This window comes from Delphinapterus leucas, chromosome 2 (assembly GCF_059928025.1).
Source record: "Delphinapterus leucas isolate spDelLeu-1000000601 "Yukka" chromosome 2, BTC_Dleu_Yukka2, whole genome shotgun sequence".
In the NCBI taxonomy this organism is placed as follows: domain Eukaryota; kingdom Metazoa; phylum Chordata; class Mammalia; order Artiodactyla; family Monodontidae; genus Delphinapterus; species Delphinapterus leucas.
In genome coordinates this window covers 177,231,335-177,254,545 of record NC_143130.1, presented here as the reverse complement: position 1 = coordinate 177,254,545, position 23,211 = coordinate 177,231,335, and the positions used below count along the sequence as shown (strand labels likewise).

The 23,211-nt window shown below is 56.0% G+C and overlaps 1 pseudogene across 1 annotated transcript in view; it reads right to left on the bottom strand.

The window, feature by feature from the left end:
• Positions 1-15,457: 15,457 nt before the first annotated feature.
• Positions 15,458-23,211, bottom strand: part of LOC149750361 (uncharacterized) — a 31,425-nt pseudogene continuing 23,671 nt past the window's right edge. The window contains exon 7 of the transcript XR_016391830.1: positions 15,458-15,582. The product of XR_016391830.1 is annotated as an uncharacterized LOC149750361 (transcript). The remainder of the gene's footprint in view (positions 15,583-23,211) is intronic.

The window sequence follows — 23,211 nt, the reverse complement described above, 5'->3', positions numbered from 1 at the left end:
GCGGTCCCCTGGCCAGGAGGGCCTTCCTGACCTCAACAAGGACGTCCTGAAGCTGCCAAGTGGGGAAACGTGCAAAGCTGGGCGGAGGCAGGGGAGGATGGCGGAAGGCCCTCCTGTCCTGGCTGGAGGCCTTGGCTGCCTCGTGGGCAAATGACTAGTCACACAGGGGCTCAGTGTGGTCTCCTCCCGCCACGCGTGGGACCTAAGTTAGCGGGACAGTCAAAGTCAGCAGCCAGGGCCCAGGGGGACATGAGTCTAGTGCCCTTGGGCACCAAGCTTGGACAAGGAGGAGAAGGGGGCACCTGCTGACAGCTTCCAGCCGAGAGACACGGGACCCAGGGTTAGGAATAGTGGGGGAGCCAGGGATGTCTCCAGACGGGGTTTAAGGAGAGAGTAGGAAGCAGCTACCTGTGAGGGGCCTCAGCCCCCTGGTCATGAAAGAGTCCTGGGCAGAGGCTAAGGCCCCTCGAGGAGACCCTCCTCCAGGGCAGTAAGAAGGGGCAGGCCTAGGAAAAAAGGGCACTGTCTCTCCGACGTCCACCTGTCTGTCCTAGGAGCTGGGTCCTCTCAGAGGGCTCCCTACAGGAGCACAGCCACTGCCCCATCAGTGGGAGAAGCCCCAGGGCAGGCCCTGTCTCCACCTCTGGCCTGGGCCCACCCCTGGGGAGTGTCCCACCGGGGGCATAACTTTCCCCTCCAAGGAGGAGATCTCAGAGATGGCCCAGCCATAGGCCCTCCCCTCCGGGAACTTGAGGACTGCAGACCAGAAAGAAGACCATGCCAGGAAGAGGCTGGCGGGGCAGCAACAAGCTTGAGGACACGCCCCCGTGCAGCCAGGGGCTCAGAGGATGGCTGGGGAATGGACTCCACAAAATACATGAACGAGTGAGGGACTTAGCATGCCACATGGGGGAGGGGCTCGTTGTAAAGCACGGGTGGAAGGTGGGCTCCATGTCACACACGAGTGGGTGAGTAACTCAATCTGACACATGAAAGAAGGGGCTCGGTGGGACGCATGAGGGGGAAGGGGCTCAGTGGGACACATGTATGTTGCAGGCTCTCAGTGTAACGTACAGGTAGGGGAGGGACTGGTGTGACACATGAGCAAGGGAGTTTAGTGTGACACACAGGTGGAACAGAGCTCTACTGGCACGGGAGTGGAGAAGGGGCCTAGGTGACTCATACGTAGCAGGAAAAGCTCAGTGTCCAGTGTCATACCTGAGGCAGGAAGGGACTCGGTGTCACACATGAGCAGCAAATGATCCGTGTGACTCAATAATGGGGGAAGGACTCAGTGTGACAATGAGTGGGGAGATTCGGTGTGACGTGTGGAGGAGGGGCTCCATGTGACAAATGGGCAGGGGAGGGGCTCAGGGTACACATGAAAGGGTTGCGGGGCACAAAGCGACACAGTGAATGGAGGAGCAATGTGACACAAGCGCATTAAGGGTCTAAATATGACACATGAGTGGAGGAGGGGCTCTGTGTGAAACATGAGTGGAGGAGGCGTTCTGTGTGACACATGAGTGGAAGAGAGGCTCTGTGTGACACTGATTGGAGGAGGGGCTCTGTGTGACACAAGAGTGGAGGAGGGGGTCTGTGCGACACCTGAATGCAGGAGCGGCTCTGTGTGACACGTCAGTGCAGGAGGGGTTCTGTGTGACACCTGAGTGGAAGAGGGGGTCTGTGTGACACCTGAGTGCAGGAGGGGCTCTGTGTGACACACGAGTGGAGGAGGCGCTCTGTGTGACACATGAGTGGAAGAGGGGATCTGTGTGACACTGATTGGAGGAGGGGCTCTGTGTGACACATGAGTGCAGGAGGGGGTCTGTGTGACACCTGAGTGGAGGAGGGGGTCTGTGTGACACCTGAGTGGAGGAGGGGGTCTGTGTGACACATGAGTGAAGAAAGGGATCTGTGTGACTCTTGAGTGCAGGAGGGGCTCTGTGTGACACATGAGTGGAGGACGGGGTCTCTGTGACACCTGAGTGAAAGAGGGGGTCTGTGTGACACATGAGTGAAGGAGGGAATCTGTGTGACACGAGTGGAGGAGGGGCTCTGTGTGACACATGAGTAGAGGAGGGAGTCTGTGTGACACATGAGTGGAGGAGGGGCTCTGTGTGACACCTGAGTGGAGGAGGGGGTCTGTGGGACACCTGAGTGGAGGAGGGTGTCTGTGTGACACATGAAGGCAGGAGGGGCTCTGTGTGACACATGAGTGGAGGAGGGGGCCTGTGTGACACCTGAGTGGAGGAGGGGGTCTGTGTGACACCTGAGTGCAGGAGGGGCTCTGTGTGACACATTAGTGAAAGAGGGGGTCTCTGTGACACTGATGGGAGGAGGGGCTCTGTGTGACACATGAGTGCAGGACGGGTTCTGTGTGACACATGAGTGCAGAAGTGGGTCGGTGTGACACATGACTGCATGGGGAGGTCTGTGTGACACATGAGTTCAGGAGGGCATCTGTGTGACACTGAGTGGAGGAGGGGCTATGTGTGACACGTGAGTGGAGGAGGGGGTCTGTGTCACACATGAGTGCATGAGATATTCTGTGTAACACATGAGTGCAGGAGGGGGTCTATTTGACACTGAATGGAGGAGGGGGTCTGTGTGACACATGAGTGGTGGATGGGGTTCTGTGTGACACCTGAGTGGAGGAGTGGGTCTGTGTGACACTTGAGTGGAGGAGGGTGTTCGGTGTGACACCTGAGTGGAGGAGGGGGTCTGTGTGACACATGAGTGCAGGAGTGGGTCTGTGTGACACCCGAGTGAAAGACGCGGTCTCTGTGACTCATGAGGCGAGAGGGGGTCTGTGTGACACCTGAGTGAAGGAGGGGGTCGTCGTGACACCTGAGTGGAGGAGGGGGTCTTCATGACACCTGAGTGGAGGAGGGTGTTGGTGTGACACCTGAGTGGAGGAGGGGGTCTCTGTGACACCTGAGTGCAGGAGGGGGTCTGTGTGACACCTGAGTGCAGGAGGGGGTCTGTGTGACACCTGAGTGCAGGAGGGGGTCTGTGTAACACCTGAGTGGAGGAGGGGGTCTTCATGACACCTGAGTGGAGGAGGGTGTTGGTGTGACACCTGATTGGAGGATGGGGTCTGCGTGACACCTGAGTGAAGGAGGGGTCTGCATGACGTCTGAGTGCAGGAGGGTGTCTCTGTGACACCTGAGTGGAGGAGTGGGTCTTTGTGACATCCGAGTGCAGGAGCGGATGTGTGTGAGAAATGAGTGCAGGAGGGTGTGTGTGTGACACATGAGTGTAGGAGCGGGTCTGTGTGAGACCTGAGTAAAGGAGGGAATCTGTGTGACAAATGAGTGCAGGAAGGTGTCTGTGTGACACATGAGTGCAGGAGGGCATCTGTGTGACACCTGAGTGGAGGAGGGTGTCTGTGTGACATCTCAGTGGAGGAGTGGGTCTCGTGACACCTGATTGGAGGATGGGGCCTGCGTGACACCTGAGTGGAGGAGAGGGTCTGTGTAACACCTGAGTGCAGGAGGGTGTCTGTGTGACACCAGAGTGTAGGAGGGCCTCTGTGTGACAACTGAGTGGAGGAGGGCGTGTGTGTGACACGAGTGGAGGAGGTGATCTGTGTGACAACTGAGTGTGGGAGGGGATCTGTTTGACACCTGAGTGGAGAAGGGGGTCTGTGTGACACCTGAGTTGACGAGGGGGTCTGTGTTACACCTGACGGGAGGAGGGGGTTCTGTGACACATGTGTGGAGTAGGGGGACTGTGTGACACATGAGGGTAGGAAGCGGTCTGTGTGACACCGGAGAGTAGGAGTCGGTCTATGTGAAGACTGAGTAAAGGAAGGGGTCTGTGTAACACCTGAGTGGAGGAAGGGGTCTGTGTGACTCATGAGTGGAGGAGAGGGTCTGTGTGACACATGAGTGAATGAGGGGCTCTGTGTGACACCTGAGTGGAGGACGGGGTCTGTTTGACACCTGAGTGCAGAAGGGAGTCTGTGTGACACCTGAGTGCAGGAGTGGGTCTGTGTCACACCTGAGTGGAGGAGGGGTTCTGTGTGACACGTAAGTGGAGGACGGTGTCTGTTTGACCCCTGAGTGGAGGAGGGGTGTCTGTGTTACACCTGAGTGGAGGAGTGGGTCTGTGTGACACATGAGTATAGGAAGGGGTCTGTGTCACACATGAGTGGAGAAGGGGTTCTGTGTGACACCTGAGTTGAGGAGGGGGTCTGTGTGACACATGAGTGGAGCAGTGGGTCTGTGTGACACCTGAGTAGAGGAGGGGGTCTGTGTGACACCTGAGTGGATGAGGGGCTCTGAGTGACACATGAGTGAAGGAGGGGGTCTGTGTGACACGTGAGTGGAGAAGGGGGTCTGTGTGACACCTGAGTGAAGGAGGGGTCTGTGTGACACATGAGTGCAGGAGGGCGTTCTGTGTGACACATGAGTGGAGAAGGGGATCTATGTGACACTTGAGTTCACAAGGGGGTCTGTGTGACACATAAGTGGAGCAGGGCGTCTGTGTGACACCTGAGTAGAGTGGGGGTCTCTCTGACACCTGAGTGGAGGAGGGGGTCTGTGTGACACATGGGTGGAGTAGGAGGTTGTCTGTGTGACACCTGAGTTCAGGAATAGGTCTGTGTGACACATGGGTACAGGAGGGGGTCTGTGTGACACCTCAGTGGAGGAGGTGGTCTGTGTGACACCTGAGTGGAGGAGGGGGCCTCTGTGACACCTGAGTGGAGGAAGGGGTCTGTTTGACACCTGAGTAGAGAAGGGGGTCTGTGTGACACCTGAGTGTAGGAAGGGGTCTGTGTGACACCTGAGTGCAGGAGGGAGTCTGTGTGACACATGAGTGCAGGAGTGGGTCTGTGTCACACCTGTGTGGAGGAGGGGGTCTGTGTGACACCTGAGTGGAGGAGGGGTTCTGTGTGACACCTGAGTGGAGGACGGGGTCTGTTTGAAACCTGAGTGGAGGTGGGGGTCTGTGTTACACCTGAGTGGAGGAGGGGTGTCTGTGTTACACCTGAGTTGAGAAGGGGTCTGTGTTACACCTGACTGGAGGACGGGGTCTGTGTGACACATGAGTATAGGAAGGGGTCTGTGTCACACATGAGTGGAGGAGGGGGACTGTGTGACACATGAGTGTAGCAGGGGGTCTGTGTGACAAGTGAGTGGAGGCGGGGATCTCTGTGACATCTGAGTGGAGGAGTGTGTCTGTGTAACACCTGAGTGAAGGAGGGGTTTTGTGTGACACCTGAGTGCAGGTGAGGTTCAGTGTGACAACTGAGTGGAGGAGAGGGTCTGTGTGACACCTGAGTGTAGGAAGGGGTCTATGTGACACCTAAGTGAAGGAGAGGGTCTGTGTGACATCTGAGTGTAGGAGGGTGTCTGTGTGACACCAGAGTGAAGGAGGGGGTCAGTGTGACACCTGAGTGTACGAGGCGGTCTGTGTGACACCTGAGTGTAGGAGCAGGTCAGTGTGACACCTGAGTGGAGGAGGGGGTCTCTGTGACCCCTGAGTGAAGGAAGGGTTCTGTGTGACACCTGAGTGCAGGAGTGGGTCTGTGTGACACATGAGTGCAAGTGGGGTTCTGTGTGACACCTGAGTGGAGGACGGGGTCTGTTTGAAACGGGAGTGGAGGTGGGGGTCTGTGTTACACCTGAGTGGAGGAGGGGTGTCTGTGTTACATCTGAGTTGAGAAGGGGTCTGTGTTACACCTGACTGGAGGACGGGGTCTGTGTGACACATGAGTATAGGAAGGGGTCTGTGTCACACATGAGTGGAGGAGGGGGAATGTGTGACACATGAGTGTAGCAGGGGGTCTGTGTGACAAGTGAGTGGAGGCGGGGATCTCTGTGACATCTGAGTGGAGGAGTGTGTCTGTGTAACACCTGAGTGAAGGAGGGGGTCTGTGTGACACCTGAGTGCAGGTGAGGTTCAGTGTGACAACTGAGTGGAGGAGAGGGTCTGTGTGACACCTGAGTGTAGGAAGGGGTCTGTGTGACACCTAAGTGAAGGAGAGGGTCTGTGTGACATCTGAGTGTAGGAGGGTGTCTCTGTGACACCAGAATGAAGGAGGGGGTCAGTGTGACACCTGAGTGGAAGAGGGGGTGTCTATGACACCTGAGTGCAGGAGTGGGTCTGTGTGACACCTGAGTGAAGTAGGGGGTCTGTTTGACACCTGAGTGTAGGAGGGGGTCTGTGTGACACCTGAGTGGACGAGGGGGTCTGTGTGACACCTGAGTGGAGGAAGGGGTCAGTGTGACACCTGAGTGAAGTAGGGGGTCTGTGTGACACCTGAGTGGAGGAGGGGGTCAGTGTGACACCTGAGTGAAGTAGGGGGTCTGTGTGACACCTGAGTGGAGGAGGGGCTCTGTGTGACACCTGAGTGGAGGAGGGGCTCTGTGTGACACCTGAGTGGAGGAGGGGGTGTGTATGACACATGAGTGTAGGAGGGTGTCTGTGTGACACCTGAGTGTACGAGGCGGTCTGTGTGACACTTGAGTGTAGGAGCAGGTCAGTGTGACACCTGAGTGGAGGAGGGGGTCTGTGTGACACCGGAGGGCAGGAAGGTGTCTGTGTGACACCTGAGTGGAGGAGGGGGTCTCTGTGACCCCTGAGTGAAGGAAGGGTTCTGTGTGACACCTGAGTGCAGGAGTGGGTCTGTGTGTCACATGAGTGCAAGTGGGGGTCTGTGTGACACCTGAGTGGAAGAGGGGGTCTGTATGACACCTGAGTTCAAGAGTGGGTCTGTGTGACACCTGAGTGGAGGAGGGGGTCTCTGTTACACATGAGTGCAGGAGGGGATCTGTATGACACCTGAGTGTAGCAGGGGGTCTCTGTGACACCTGAGTGGAGGAGGGCGTCTGTGTGACACCTGAGTGAAGGAGGGGGTCTTTGTGACACCTGAGTGCAGGAGTGGGTTTGTGTGACACCTGAGTTGAGGGGGTCTGTGCGACACCTGAGTCGAGGTGGTGATGTGTGTGACACCTGAGTGGAGGAGGGGGTGTGTGTGACACATGTGTGTAGGAGGGTGTCTGTGTGACACCTGAGTGGAGGAGGGGGTTGTGTGACACCTGAGTGGAGGAGGGGGTGTGTATGACACATGTGTGTAGGAGGGTGTCTGTGTGACACCTGAGTGCAGGAGGGGGTCTGTGTGACACCTGAGTGGGGATAGGCATAGCTGTTGCATGAACCTAGCAGTGCTTTTCAGCCTCCAACTGCCATGAAGTGCAGCCCCACCCTGCGAGATGATGGACATTCTCAGGTCAAAGCGGAAACCCATGGGACCACCTCATACCTACAGACCCCCAGGCAGTATGCACATGCCACACCAATTCTGGTTCAGATTCAGAGTCTAACAGGCAATTTAAGGATCGTCAACGTTACAGAAGTTCCTTCTCCAAGGGGAGAACTCCAAATAACCAAACCTAAAACATCTGATGACTGACACCCAAGGTCCCCTAAAACTGAGTCCACTCCAGGACTTGCAGAGGACCTTGAAGACATCCGCCATCACTCCCCACAAGCCGGTGCCCCTCCCCCAGCACATCCACAGGGTCCTGGTGGACACTAGAGGGTCCCAGTTTCTGACCCTCAAGACCTGGAAAATGCCCAGATGGATATCTGACAACCACCACCTGGCCAAGCAAAGACATTCAAGTCAATAGACCAAACCATCCTTGACCACCATGATGTGAGAGAACAGAAGTGCATTGTAACAGACCAAACTACAAGGACACAGCTCAGAATCTTACAATGAAATAAATTTTGCTTTACAAGAAATTCACTGCCTTGTCCACCATTGTCTGGTTTTACCCTAACCCTAACCCTCCATCACAGACTTGGCTGCCCCTCCCTGACCCCTTGTGACCCCCCGTCCTCCAATGTGGTCTAACTCTGCCTTGAAGCCACTCCAAGGCTGAGAAGTCCAATCTTCCCCACCACCCACCTCCTTTCTCTTACGTCATCAATTCATTCGTTCATTCATTCGTTCTTTCATTCATTTCAACTTTGGTGGAAAGAGCACAAAATTTAGTCCTTAACCCTCCCTCCAAGTCCTGACATGTGACACTCAGGGACCCAGTCTGAGCATCAGTTTACCATCTAAAACGTGGAAATATGTGACCAACATCGAAGGATCTGGGCAGGACTGGGTGATCCCCAACAAAGGGGACAGCAAGGAGGCTGAGTCAGAGAACAGGGTGCACAGTGCAAGGAGCCCAGGCTGCCAGAGGGGCTGGACTTGTGCCAGGGGCCTGGGAGCAAGGACCCTGCAGGCAGGCTGGGAGGGCCTGGGCTCCTGGTGCCAGTTTTGAGATGCCGGCCACCAGCAGGGAAGAAAGTGGGCACAGGTAGGCTCCCCTTGCAGAACTCACTCAGCAGGACCTGGGCTGAACGTCCCCACCGCCATGCAGTCAGACCCGCCCTTCTCTGCACCACGTCCCCAAGCCGCCCTGGCCCAGGCTCTGTGCCATCCGCCGGCTCTCGTGCGTCTCCCCGAGGTGTGCACTCCCACGGGCCACGTCCATTTACTTGCTGCCTGGCACAGGGCCTGGCACACAGTAGACCTTCACCGAATGTGCAAACGAATGAATGAAAGCCTACCATGTACAAGGCCCTGGGGGCCAGAGTGAGCCCCGAAGCGAGGATGATGGAGGTGAGGCAGAGGATGGATGGGTGATGGCCAGGTCCACAGTGACAGAGGTGAGATGCTGCGCTCAGGATGACAGAGGCCAGGTGGAGGTGATGGGAGCCCGAGATGGCCAGCCCACGGGGAAGGATGGGCCAGGCCCCGGGACCCGGTAGTTGCAGGGTATGGTGAAGTGGTGATGATGGGTGCCAGGATGATGGAGCCCACAGTGACAGACATGCGTGAGATGGACCCCAAAGACTAGAGGTGGGTGGAGGAGGAACCCAGGACCCCACGAACTGGGTGTGGAAATCTCTGAGGCTCAAGACCTGGGCGTCCTGCTCTACACCCCCGCCCACTTGCATTAACAGAATACCCATCGTGTGCAAAGCTCAGAGAGCAACTACCAAGCTGACAGCCTTGCCAGTGAGGAACAGTGGATGCCCTAGACTGGGGGTCAGCAAACATTTTTGCTTGCAGACACCATTAAGGAATTTTGCAAAGCCATCCCGCCTTCCCCCAGCCCCTTTTTAAATTGGCACCAAAGCTTTCATGCCAAGCTTACAGAGTTGCAATGATATAACCTCCTGGGTATCGCATACTAGATGTGTAACATGTAGATATACATCTGTCAAAAGCACAGAGCTCATTGGACTCATCCACTCTCAACCTCGCTGGCAAACCAATCGGACAAAACAGACTTTCATCAGCGAGCCTGTCACTTTTAGCACTTTTCACTCCAGGCCAATGCGTTCTATGCATCGCGACGACAAACGTTGCCCCTCTGGGTTCTGAGTCTCAGGTAGGCGCGTCACCTGGGTGAGAAGCGGGTGGGGCACCGTGGGGCAGGCGGGAACTGACCTGGATGGTGCAGCATCTGGGCTGAGTGCCATGGGGGCGCAGGCATACTCCGGGTCCGAGGCTCTGTGGAGGGCACAGTGCAGCTGCCAAGGTCTGGCTCCAGAGGTCCCGGCCAGCGCCCGTGGGTGGCAGCCGCTCCCAGGCGGTGGCCAGGGAGGCTGGGCAGGCTGCGGAGACCGGCACAAGACCCAGTGCACCTTGCTCAAGCCATCCTTGTCCCTCCATCCAGGAAGTGGCTGAACGTGTCCTGCGAGCTGCCGGGGAAGCTGGGGTCTGGGACCTGGCGTGGGGGAGCTGAGCAGAACCCCAGGTGGGTGGGGAGGAGGTGGGGGGCTGCGGCAGGGAAGGCACCACTCCGGGACACTGGGCAGAGCTGGTGAGTGGGTGTGTCAGCAACTCACCGGCGCAAGGTCCCCCCCACCTGTGGGCGCATCGCCAAGGAGAGGCAATGTGGGGGGGGGGTCACAGAAGGGTAAGGGGTGAGGGCCAAGGCTGCCACTTTTCTACTTGCTGTGGCTGCAGTGGACGCACAGACGGGCTGGTGGAAAGCTACGGGGGGCACGTGGCAGGGGTGGCTGCGGGGAGTGGGTCTAGAGGAGAGTGGACGTGGAATCCACAGTCAGGGCGTCTGGCATTAGGGAGAGACCCACTGTCTCTCATCTCCAGTCACTCTCCACCCTGTGTCTCTCTTTCATACGCATGCACGTGTGCACGCGCACACACTCGCACATGCGCACACACACCCAGGCGCACACACCCGTGCACACCCAGGCACACACAGGCAGGCTCAGGCTCACATCTGTCCCCACCCCGGGCCAGGACCCCCTGCATCCTGAGCACCGTCCCCCAGGGCTGGGACAGCACTTGAGCCTAACCTGGGGCAGCCACGCGACACCAACCGGGCACCTATCTGGCACTGGGGGCAGTGCAGGAGCTGTGGTGAAGGGATGCAGACTAATCCCTGGATCAGGGGTCCCAGGTTGCAGAAACCTCCAGAAGCAGCACCCGTGCAAGGTGGCAGGAGCCCAGGCTGCATGGGAGGTTTGATAAGACCCTTTGGAGTCACAGTCAATTCTAAAGAGGCAAGTTCCAGCCTGGGTAATTAATCCCAGACGGCCAAGCAGGGGTGCCCTGGGCGCTTTCTTCCTAGCAGAGTGGCCTCTGATTGCTGTGCACTGAGGCCCCGGCCAGGACATCGCAGAAAAGGCCGCTCCTGGCCCCATCGCCCCTACGGACATGTGAGTATCCTGTCTCTGAGCCCAAGGTCTCCACCGTGACATGGGGGGGCCCGAGGAGCACCCAGCCCCTGACAGGCACACATCCATCCACTCCTTCCACCATCAGCCACCACCAAGCAAACAGATAAAGTGCTTTGTGAAGTGCAGGTATATAGGTAACATTCCACAACGCCCTGCCAGCCCCTCCGGACCCTCACCCAGCCCCCCCGAGGGCAACTCGGAGTCCAGGGGAGCTCTGGCCTCGGAGCCTCCTCAGCCGCAGAAGACAGCTCCGGGACTGTGGGCTGTCTGGGAAGCACAAAGCTATCAAGTTAGCCTAAAAAATGTCTCCCTGGAGTAGGGACTCCCCCTCGTTGCTGTCGCATTTGGCTGGAATTTGGCCCGACTCTAGACCACTTGGCTGTTGTGTTACCCCTTACTGCCTGCCATCTGTCCTCCCAACCCACCTCCACCCACCCCCTGGGCGGGCCCAGCCTCTGCAGAGAGTTTTGGCCACTACTGGGACTGGCTTCCCCAGAGACCCGACATGACGGCTGAGTGCAGGAGTAGGGGCAGAGCACAAACTGTCTCCTGAGATGTACAGGGAGGGCCCCATGGGAGAATACCCCTCCACGTGAAGGGAGCTGGAGAGAAAGCTTTCCACGGGCCGCCTGCCCCTGCCTCGCTCCGGCTGCCAGCTCCAAAACGATGGCCACCAGTGTGGATAAGTGGGGAAGATTACAATCTGCTGGGAGAAAACTGCAGCCCAAGGCATCTTCATTCCCTGCTTCCTCTAGGAGCTGAGCTGGGAGTGTCTGTGAAATCTGAGGCATGGCCCGACCCCTCCTGGGAAGGAAGAAGGCCATGATTTTCCTCTCCCTCAGTACTCGTCTGCCTCTTTGCCACGAAGCCGTTTCACCCAGTGGCCACTTCTGACAAAGCGGGAGTGGGAAATCCCACCAGAGAATGTCCCTCCAAAAAGCGGGAGGAGGACAGCGTGAGTGATGGGGAAACTAAAGCCCCGAGGGAGAGTCAGAGGCCAACAGTGGCCGGGCCTGGCTCCCTAGACTCCCGGACGGGGGTCCTCCTGTGCCATCCCCCCCACCCCCCAACCCCGAGCATCCTCACTCCCTCTGGCCTGGTCTTCCAGGATGGCGCTGGGGCTGGGCTCTTGGAGAACGGGTACACAGTCACTCCGGCGCCAAGCCTTCCTACTTCTCTCGATGGGTCTTTGTGGGCAATCCACTCAGCCTTCTGGGCTCTTCCTGAATCTCAGTACCATCAGAGGCTGCCTGGGGTAGGGAACGTTGACCTCCAGAGAGGTCTGGTCTTAATGGACATTGAGTAACCAATCTTTCTCCCAGCCTCAGTGTCCTCATCTGTAAAGTGGGAGCTGACTGGGAGACCACGACGGCCGGCCATCCAGCCCTGCCCAAAGGGCAGCCCTCTACACTGAGACCACAGCAGCAGTAGCACCTGGAATTTGGTCTTTTGCACTTGGAGGGCAGGGGCTGAATCAAATTCATCTCTTCCTCCAGAGTCTCAGCACAATACCTAGCACACTCCAGAAAATCTTAAGAGTTCGGCAACCTTCCCGGGAGGGGCTGTATCATAATCTCTGACCTCTGTTAAGTCAGGAGATCCAGAAGTTCCATCTGTCCTTATTTCCACTACTGTGGTTCTACTTTGAGCCTCGCCCCCTGAAGCTGATGGTGTCATGGAGTGGTTTCACATTTTCTTCACAAACATTACAAGCCCGCTGGCTCACCCATTTTTCATTTGGCTTCAGAATTTGTTGTGGAAACTTCTAGGAAATCAGCAACGGGTGATTCTAATAATTGCTTGTTCTTGGAAATCTCCTAAAATAACTTGGCCAAATGAGAGTGTGGGGGGTGGGAGGGGGGAGGGGGGCAGGGCAGTCCTCTAAGAGGACATTTCTCCTCCATTCCATCCCAGGTCTCGAGTTCCAGTTACTCATAAAAGAAGTTTTTGTGTGCATAGTTTCAAATTCGAATGAATTTCCAGGAAATATCACCAAAATGATGTTGGCATCGTTAGGATGTGTTTTTCAGGAACGCTTGCTAGCTGCTCCCTTTTCCTGCAGACTCCAACTGCAGAAAATAAGTCCGTTTCTGGGATATATTATTGTAGCTATGTCTGAATGGCATAAATGATGATATCAGATCCTCAGAACCTCCCAGTCTAAAGATTTCAAAGTCAGCACATCCAGGCTCACGCTCAGCGTTCTCTCCTCCCAATGTTGACACTTTTCATCACTTCAACTGTGTCAACCCACGACGTTCTTACGGTTTCTGAACAAGGCGATGTTTTCAGCCTTATTTCATTCGTTGCCATCTCTCTCCAGTTTAGTGGACAGTCTGGTGTCAACCCAATGTCTGAAGGGCCACAGTGACCTTCAAGGTGCTCGGGGCAGGGTCCCAGCCCAGAATGCAGCTGCATCTGGGAAGCTGCCATCGTGTCCCTGTGTACTGGGGGGCCTCCTTTGCCGTCCATGCCATCTGCACCACCCATCGCGATGGCCTGGCCCCGTCTCAGTCCCAACCTCAGTGAACTTCCGTTGCTGGAAAGAGGCAATCAGATCTGACCAGCCCCGAGGTGTGGCTTCATGCCGGGCTGGCGAGTGGGTGTTTAGCACCTTCCCCTGGGAGAGGAGCTAAGCCGCAGAAACGAGCTTGGGTTACATTCCAGGGTCCAGCCAACTTGGCAGCCCCGTGGGTCAAGTCTGGTGTGCAGCCAGCCGTGAGTCCGGCACAACTAAAAGGCATAAAACGGCATTTTGCTGCCGAGATACGCACTCACGGGCAGGCTCCGTCAGCAGGGCCCTGCCCGCAATCCATGACTTCCGCTGTCAGGCTCTTCCTAACACGCTTCCTCCGGCCAGCAGCCCCTGCTCCACGTCTCTCCTTATGTATCTGGAACCCAGCTTCCTGCGGGCTTCAGTACCTCCAGTGTCGCTAGTGAAGAGAGCTGCAGGCCATGCGTGGAGAGCAGAGTCTCCTCTGCCACCTCCCGTCAAGTCAAACCTTGGCCACACCCAGTCGTGCCCAGGCAAGCCCATGGCCTTGAGGCTTTCTCAGCAGTTCTGCACGTCTGAGCTTCATCAGAGGCTGGAGCTGGGGTCTCAGTTCTGAAATATCAAGGGGGCCCTCATTCTGGAGGCTCAAGGTTCACTGGAGGCCAGAGCTGGAGTCTCAGTTCTGGAACATCAGTGGGGCCCCTCATCGTGGGCATCTGAGCTTCATCAGAGGCTGGAGCTGGGGTCTCCGCTCTGGAACATCAAGGGAACTTTCATTTGGACACACAGGCTTCATCAGAGGCTGGGGGCCCACCGCATGCAGGACTCTCCCGGACTCTCGGCTGCCCCCTGGCTGGCCATGGACTCATCCAGCTGAGCACACTTGGAGGCTGTCTTCTTCTCATCTCAGTGCGGCCTGGACCCTCACTCAGCACCATCCGTGTCTCCATCTTGATCAGGGACTGGGCTCAGGTCTCCTTGGCTGAGATGTGCCCACGGTCCCCCGAGGTGGTTCTTTCTTTCTGCAAAGGAGCCATGCTCAGCCCCGTGCAGTCATGGCTGGACTTGCCTGTAGTTCCCTTGAGGCACCTCCCTGTGGGGAGGGGAGGGGAGGAGGGAGGAAGGGGGGAGGGAGAAGGAGGAAGGTGGAAAAAGAAAGAGGAGGAGGTGGCCATAGTGGTGGTGGTTGTCACGGCTTTGGCGTTGACCATGGCATTGACGGTGGCAGTGGCAGCGGTCAGCCTCTCTCTCCCACTGGTTGCGTGTCCAGCTCATCTGCTCCGGCAAAGCCAGGTGCGCTGACCCCAGGACTCCTCATGGACTCAAGTCCGAAGCTCCCTTGCCCTTGCTCCCCTCTGTCCCCATTCGGCCCCAGCCACACACTGCTGGCCAACGGCCTGAGCTTCCTTGAGCTGGGCGGCACCCGGCCAGTGGGGCAGGGGCTGCATCTTGGGCTCTACCTCTGCGGTCCCTCAGGGCCTGCTCAGTAGCCAACATGTGGAATGAGTGTTGGCCCCAGGTCGCAGCCAGGCTGGAGCGGAACAGCTCGGCCGTCCGCTCCCCTTTAGTTTAAGCAAGATGACTGCTCTACCAGGCCCCCACCAGGGCCCTGGGAATATGTGAGGAGCGGGGCGGGGGCGGGAAGAGTCGCGGCTCTGGGGGCGGCCCCTCCGGGGCTCCAGGGACCAGCGCGGACTTCCTCCACCTCCTGTCTGTATTCCTTTCTGGAAAGAAGCCTGGCTTCCTAAAACCATTAGAAGAAGGGGGACCTGCCCAGGTTAGTTCATCCAAACGTGCATCCACCTCAGGATCCCCCCAGGCCAGCTCTGCTTCTGGTCATCCCATCACCCTTGAGTATCCAGTGGGCAGGGGACAGGTGGCTTCCTGGGACTGGAGCTGGCTCCCCTGCCCCTCCCATCAGACGGGCCCGAGAGGAGGAGAAGCCCCCAGCCAGATAGCATCCCGACGTTCACCCCTCCTCAGATTAGTAGCACATCCATCACTGTTTTTGTTAAGGCAAGAAACACATTTATTGAGACACAACAGGGTGTGCCAAGCCCCCGGGAGGGCACTTTGCGACCGCGTCACATGCCCCTCACAACAGCCCTGTGAGGTAGGCGTCCGATCCCATTTCACAGATGCAGACAGCGAGGCTCGGCGCTCCCCCAAGTCTCAGGGTTCATGAGGGGTGGGGAGGGGTCCAGCCCGCGTGTCTGACACTCAAATCAGTGAAGTCCATCAGTCAGAGGGTGGGGAGGCGGGGTGGACGCGCCCCTCCATGCAGGGGAGTGGCCCGGGTCCAGAGTCTTTGGGTCCGGCCTGTCCCACGGGAACGCGTGCAGGTATCCCCGTGGCTGTGGAGGCTGAGAGAGACACAGGTGCTGATGAAGGCCACCCGCTCCTGGGCTCACTGGCGGACACGAGTTCTCATGCACACAGGCACGTTGGAGGCAAGGAGCAGAGAGAGGGTTAGGAGACGGGTCGCTCAGGGGCCTGGACCACACGGGGAGAGGGCCCTGGCCCCCAGCAGCCATGGGGGCGAGGTGAGCACCCAGCCACTAGCCCATGCCCTCTACCTGCTGCCCCTCAACTCTGGCACCCCACACCTGGTCTCCTCCTCCCGGAGAGAGTTCCAGAAGCATCACACCCCCCTGCACCAGGAACCTCTGATGGTCCTCCACTCACTAACCCAAATCTAGGATGCTAGGCCTTGCTAAAACCCACGCCAGCTCTCCTGTGCAACCCGTTGCCAATTAAACTTGGGTGTTCTCTAAACTACCAGCTTCCTCCTCTTTCTAAAACTTCTCCCTGATCCTGCGCACTTGGACCTCAATCCCGTCCCCTCTGAAGCTGCTACATCTCTGTACTGAAAAGCAAACCCTTCCTTCCCTCGCTGCCCTCCAAAGCTGGCCGGGTGCTCCCCTGACGCCCTCCACTCCACCCTGCAGCCCCCTTTTGGCAGTTCCAGAAAGCCCAGGGCTTCCGCGACCAGGGCCCACAGGCTGCAGGGTGCTGTGGCCAGCCCCAACTGGGAGGCCGGGTAACGAAGCATTTATTTTCACATGAACAATCTCATTGAATCCAACAGTAACCACGCCAGGTAGATGTGACTATTTCCGGATTACAGGTGAGCAAACTCATCCAGGCCACACACACGTAAAGGTGCTTAGGTGGCTTCGAGCCCCAGACCTTGATCTCAGAGCCAGTATATATGGAGTGCAGCAAGGCACTGAGCCAGCAACCCCAGAGCGGACACTGTCATTATGTACCCATTCTACAGGGGTGAAAACCAAGGCTCGGGGTGGTCCAAGTAACCCTCCCAAGGCCACTAAGCTGGCAAATGGTGATGCCAGAACCAGAACTCAAATGGGTAAGTGTCCCGCCCCTCAGCTTGAGGGGGTGGAGAGGAGGGCGAGAGGAGGAGAAAGGAATCAAGGTCTGGGGTCCGATCCCCACCTCATTTGCTGGCTGACCAGGGCTGCATCCCAGACTGGGCATGTGCCTTACAGGTTAATGCTGATTGTCACCAATGGTGAGGACAGACAAAGACTTTTCAGGTAAAAGACCTCCCCTCCCCAAGGCGAGGGCTCCCGAGGCCCAGAGAGGGCATGGGCGGGGCCAGGACACCTCCCACTTGGGAACTGCCGAATGCCACGTCATCAAAATCGCTTGGACCACCCACCGTACAGCACAGGGAACTATGGTCAATATCCTGTGATAAACCATAATGGAAAAGAATATGAAAAAGAACATATATATGTACACGTGAGTCACTTTGCTGTACAGAAGAAATTAACACAATATTGTAAATCGACTATACTTAATAAAAAAAAAAAAAAATCACTTGGACCACTACACATAGGAGTACATTTTAGCCCAAATAAAGTTTTATTCTAGACATAAATATTTCCAACAATGTTCAGAAGACAGCTATTTCCATCAGGAGGGTCCGTCCGGCGGCCGCCCCCTGGGGTGAGCCCCCAGCGCAGACAAAGACCCTCAGGCTTTGCCCTGAAGAGTCTTTGCCAAGAAAACACACCTTCTTCTCTTACAGAAACGCATGCAGATTCAACGTGTACATCAGCCAACAGTCAATTCAGCTTTTCACATCCACTAAAACCCTGCCTTACCAGTCAGCGAGCGCCTATTACGCACCTACTAGTGTAGACAGCAGGGCTGTTAGGCAGGGTCAGAGAAGCGTAGGTCTCAGGGTCAGGGAGGGGGTGTAGGGTCAGAGAAGCGTAGGTCTCAGGGTCAGGGAGGGGGTGTAGGGTCAGAGAAGCGTAGGTCTCAGGGTCAGGGAGGGGGTGTAGGGTCAGAGAAGCGTAGGTCTCAGGGTCAGGGAGGGAGTCTAAGAGCTGCTTAGACACGACCTCACTGAGCTTCGACTTCTTACCTGCCCTCCAGAGGCAGGGACCCAGGCCTGCCCCCCTCAAGAGGACAAGGCCCTGAAAACACCAGGCACCTGAGAAAGTCCCTCCCCCTGGGTCACACAGGACCGAGGTCCATCAGGGAGCAGACACCTACACACAGACCCACAGTCTACGGAGAGGAGGACCCTACCAACCTGTCCCTACAGTGGGGCCCGCCCCTCGGGAGCTTCGGACAAGTTCTCAAGGACATGGGGTGGCCGTGGTGCAGACAGAGCCCACTGAAGCTGTGAAAGGCAGAGGCCAAACCAGGAGGGTGGTGAGGCTTCCACAGAGGGAGGGGCCGGGAGGGAGGGACTCAACAAGATCCCCAGCTCAAGCCCACCTGGGATGGAATCTGGGATGTTCTAGCAGAACACTGATGTCCCACACACGTGAGACAAGGGCCAGGAAAGGAATTCCATGGTCACGTGGAGACCCCCGATCCAAAATGACCCCTGCAGGGGTGCCTCCTGGGACTTCCTCCAGAGCAGGGCAGAGCTCTGGAGAGCGTGGCCTCCACGGGAGCACTGCCAGGCACGTGATGGGGACAGAGACACACTGGGGCACATTTGGGCTGACAGAGGCTGGCCACGGTAACCGGGAGGGCTTGTCTGGCCAAGTGGAAAGAGTGCCCCACGGCTTTTCATGGAAGACTGTTCAGTCCTGGCCCTGACGCTCCGCGGTCCCCGATTCTCAACTTGCTCATCTGTAAAATGGGCCCACACGCCAATCAAGCAGGGAGCTCGTGGGCGTGGAACAGCCCCAAGTTTGGTTCCAGGCCCATGGAGGGGGCTGAAGACTCAATTTATTTACCTTACAGTCAGGGAAAGAAGGAAGGGGGTGGAGGAAATTAGGAGCACGGGCCTCTCCCTTAAAAGGCAGAAGAAAGTGTTTTAGTCCCTAAAGATGTTACCCAGGAACCTGCTCGGGCTCTCTCGAAACTGTCCCCCCGCCTTCCTCCCTAAGAAACACCCCGGGGCACCCACAGACGTCTGCAGAAGCCCCTCCACGGACCAGGCAGCGACAGGTAGGGCAAACCCAGAGCAGCCACCCTGCACGCGACAAGCAGCAGCTCAGGAGGCGAGGGGAGAGGAAGGCAGGCTCCGAGGAAGGGAAAGAGCCATCACTCATGAACCAAACCAATATTTACCCTGGGCCCACATCGCTACACGCTTGCAAACTGCTGGGCCTCTGCCTTACACATCCCACTGACTGTTGGAAATCCAATCTTAGCATAAGATCAAGGCTGACTTTTTATTCACTTGGAACTAGGAAAGGCTTCCCTGTTCCCTTCCAGACAGCCCCCAACACACGACCATTCTCAGTGACAGCCAGCATTTCATTAGCAGCCCTGGGCCCTCACAACAACCCTGTGAGGTAATAAGCTTTCTGGTGACCCACGGCTTAGAGAAAAGGAGACCGAGGGTCAGAGAGGAAGGAGGAGTGACTTGCCCAACACCACACAGTTAGTTAAGCGCCCCCCAGATTCTCATTTCTAACACAAAACACTGACTCGTTAATCACACAGCGAAAGTTCCATCAAGTGACGCCAGAGGCAAGAGTCCTGGTTTTCGAACAACACACATCATACAAAAGTCCGTGAGATACAACAACTGTTAACAGGTTAATTAGGAACAAAATACAATCTCTTAGTAAAGGTTATAAACAACCGTCGCTTGCACTGGGTTACAATTTTGTTATTTGACCATCTACCTATCCATCCTTTCAACAGAAATGGAAGGTGACCCCTACCACTGGCCTGGCACTGTGTTAGGCACCCAGGCTGCTGACATGTGAGCCCAAATGTTGTGAATGGGGCGAGGGGACATTAGTGGGGAGAGGTACAGTGTCTTTGACAGTTGGTGCCTAATATTTTGGGGGGAGGACACTGCTGGGAGGGGTCTCTCGTGGAGTATAAGTGCCGCCCACAGGCCAGACACAGCGGTAGGCAAGACACAGATGGGGCCTTCCAACCGATTCCGATTCCGGAGACAGGTGTGAACGCGTACCCCAGGGGGTCCAGGGCATTGCCCAAAGGGGTCGTCAGTACCCAGCATGAAGGTTCCTGCCCAAATTACAACCATCTAACCTTCGAACGCCATACAAATTTAGCGTTCGTTCCCACAATACCCACTGCATGTTTGACAAAAAGATTTCCCACTAACCTGCCCAAATCAGGCTGCCCCTCCTGGCCTGTCAACCCACCCCCAACCCACCCCTGGGGGCACGCGCACACCCTTTCAGAATCGCAGTTCAAGATCCTAGTTACATCAAGCCTCACAACAGCCCTGCGAGGTGGGTGTGCCATGGTATCCCCAGGAGACAGACTCAAGCTGTCGCCATCTGTTTAAACCGCACGTTTGTCCAGCTCCAGGGTCCTGGCTTTGTCCACCACCCCCACTGTCCAAGGCGATAAAGCAACTACAGAATTCTCAGTAGAGCCCCTAGATCTACGCCTTGTCCCAAGCAGGTAGCAGTGAGCTAAGTTGGAGTTGGCAGGGGGCGGGGGGGGGGGGTGGATGCCGCCTGGCCTGGGACCTGCATGGATGCTGGGGGCTGCATCCAGGGTTCGCCAAGCGCTGTGTGCCTCGGATGCCCTGTTGTGCCAAAAGATTGTTCTGTGCAGACCCCGCATGGGGCACGATCCTTGCCATCCAAGCGAGCAATCACCTTCCCCAATTTTCTCTAAATAGAGCCCAGAATTAGCAAATCTCAAAGGGACAGGAATGACTCTAAGTTCCCCTTTGTGCAAGATCAGGGTGTTCTAATGACTTGAAAGCCTGCTCACGGGCAGAATCAGCCTTTCGTTTCAGACCCTCCAGCTCTCATTCTGGCCTCTTGAGGCTACGGGCTATGATTTCTGAGCACCAAGAAACACAGTTTGCTGATTACCAATCAACTTAGTTTGGGGAGGAACAAAGCTGGAGAGGGCTACCAAACTTTCAACAGAACTCGGGTCTAGGGGTGGGAGCTAAATCAAGGGTCCCGCCTTGTTACTGACACACAAACATGGCCCCTGGCAAACAGCTCATCTCTTCCTTGGAAAGGGGATGGTTGGAATGTGTCCTGTGAGCCAGCTCTAGTATAGCACCGGCGGATCTTTTCAAACGTTTGTGGACTGAGTGAACGAATGAAGGGATGAAAGAATGAAGGGATGAGTTACAACCACTGCCATCTGGTGGGAGGAAGCTGAAAGGCTGAGGGCAAAGCTTATGACAGGGACCATGCACCAGGCAGGGTGGCCTGGGGGGGGGACATCTCCGCTCACGGGCGGGGGAGGGGGGCCGCTCTCGGACCCCGGCCCTGGTTCCCTCACGGTGTGTGATGCATGGGAAAGCGCCACGGGGAAGGAAGCCGTGTGGGTGACGGTGGCGGATGACATCCAGCTGGGACGTGCTCAGAGCAGTGACCCCGGAGGGAGAAGCCACAAATAAGGGCGTTCACTTCATAACCACAGCCCATGGCACTACACAGCCTGCCCAAGGGGAAAAGGTTTGCTTTCAGGAAAGGGAAAGACCAAAGCGCCAGGTCAGGAGACGTAGGCCAAATGCATGGATGGATGGATGGATCGAAATCATGTTGGGAATCATCCCTGGCCTCCCGAGCTTCGATGCTGGGGCAAACACGTGGGTGAGAAATTCCAATACAGGCAAACAGCACTCGGTGCTATAGTAGAGGGTCGGTGGGAAGGTGCGGCCCTTGGCTGAGAGCAGAGCGTGTTCTGGAACGCAGGGGCAAGCCCTCCTTGGGTCACGCGCCCTCCCCGAATGGCCACGGTGACCTTTGAGCCCCGGCTAGCCTTGGGGTGGGCCGTGAGGGGAAGCCCGAGGAGAACATGGGGTCCCTTCTGCTCCTCGGCTCACGGAATTGAACTGTCCCATTTCTGAAGGATTCATTATCAGACCTGATCCGACATGTCCCCTTAATCAATTAAACCCCAAAGACCAACACGCAGGCCTAGGGGACATCTGCTCACAGGACCCCGGGAACGTAAACGGCAGCTGATCGCCTCAGCCGATTGCGCTGAGAGGTGGCAAGTGGAGGTGCAGGGGCCTGTCCTCCTCGAGGTGAAATGGGGGAGGGGGCGGGTGGGAAGTCCACCACTGAACTCTACAAGACGGTAGCACAGCTCTCTGGAGCCTGGAGGGTCAAAGAGATATTCCTGCCCCACAAGAGTTACAGAGGGTGAGGCTAGAGTTTATAAACCACGAATGCACAAGCCCACCAGGGGGATGTGGCCTTAGATACTGCTGGGCTGACAGAGGGAATATGCCCATTTCCCAGGAAGACGCAAAATCCTAAAGTCAAATGAAGGGTCATCTAGGCCAACCCCACTCCCACTAATTGAACCTCCTTAAAGCCACCCTCATCGAGTATCTGCCTGGCCTGCCCCTTGAATGCCTCCAGTGAGGAAGGGCTCACTACGTCCTGAGGACACTCGTTCCATCCTTGACAGTCTCATCACAAAGCCATGACCCGGTGGACTTGGACAAACAGCTCACAGAAGATAAAATGCAATTTTTTAACAAACACATGTGAAAATGTTCAACCGTCATTAGTAATCAAAGCGATGCAAGTTAAAATGACAGAAAAACACTTTTTAACAGAGATAAGCTAGCAATATCGTAACAAAATGCTAATACATCGCTGGACGTTACAAAATGCTGTAAGCCTTCTGCTATTAGTCAATATCCATACAAAAATTCCTGGCCTTTCATTCAACAAACTCAACCCTAAGAAGTTCATTTGTTCATTCACCAATCCTTTTATTCACCCATCCTTCCCTCCTCTCCTCTAACAGCCAACCAACCACTCACTCACTCGCATCTTCATCCATCCTTCCATCCTCGCATCTAACATTTAGCATCTACAACATTTCAGGCATTAGAGATACAAAGATCAATTCAACAAGCTTCTTGCCCTTAAGGGGCTCACAGCCTAGCAGGAGAAACTGACATACCATGAAACTGACATACCATGATCATTTCTAGGTGTGGGAAAATAATTGGTAAGAATGAAAAAAAAAAAGTGGGTGTGCTAAGCCATTAGCTGTGGCATAATTTGTAACATTAAAAAAAAAAGATGAATTATGCATAGCAATAGTAACAATAGCAGGTTGATGTGGTGAATGATTGACATAGCCTCTCAATGAGACACAAGGCAGCCAGTGACGTGATGAAGTCTATGGAAGAAAGAAAAATGTTGACGATGGAATATTAAGTGGAAAAGGCAAGATGTAAAAAAAAAAAGAAGTGTATGTGGTGAAGAATGGCAATTAGGTTTAAAAAATGAACGCTCATTTAAAAAATTAGATGTCCATTAAAAAAAAGTGTGCTCATAAACAGGAATCGGAAGGGAAGAAATAAAGATGGGTGACATGTCGAATGATGGGTGATCTCCTGCTCTAGGTCATGTGCTATCCACACCGTTTACATTAGGATCACAGGGGAGCCCTTGGCCCATCTGCCCCAGAGGCCCAGCCTCCGTCCTCCACCCTCTGGAAGGCCAGCCCCGAGGCCAAGCTTCCTGAGGAGGGAGTTGGGAGTTGTACAGAAATCCAAGGAGACTTGTAGCTCCTGG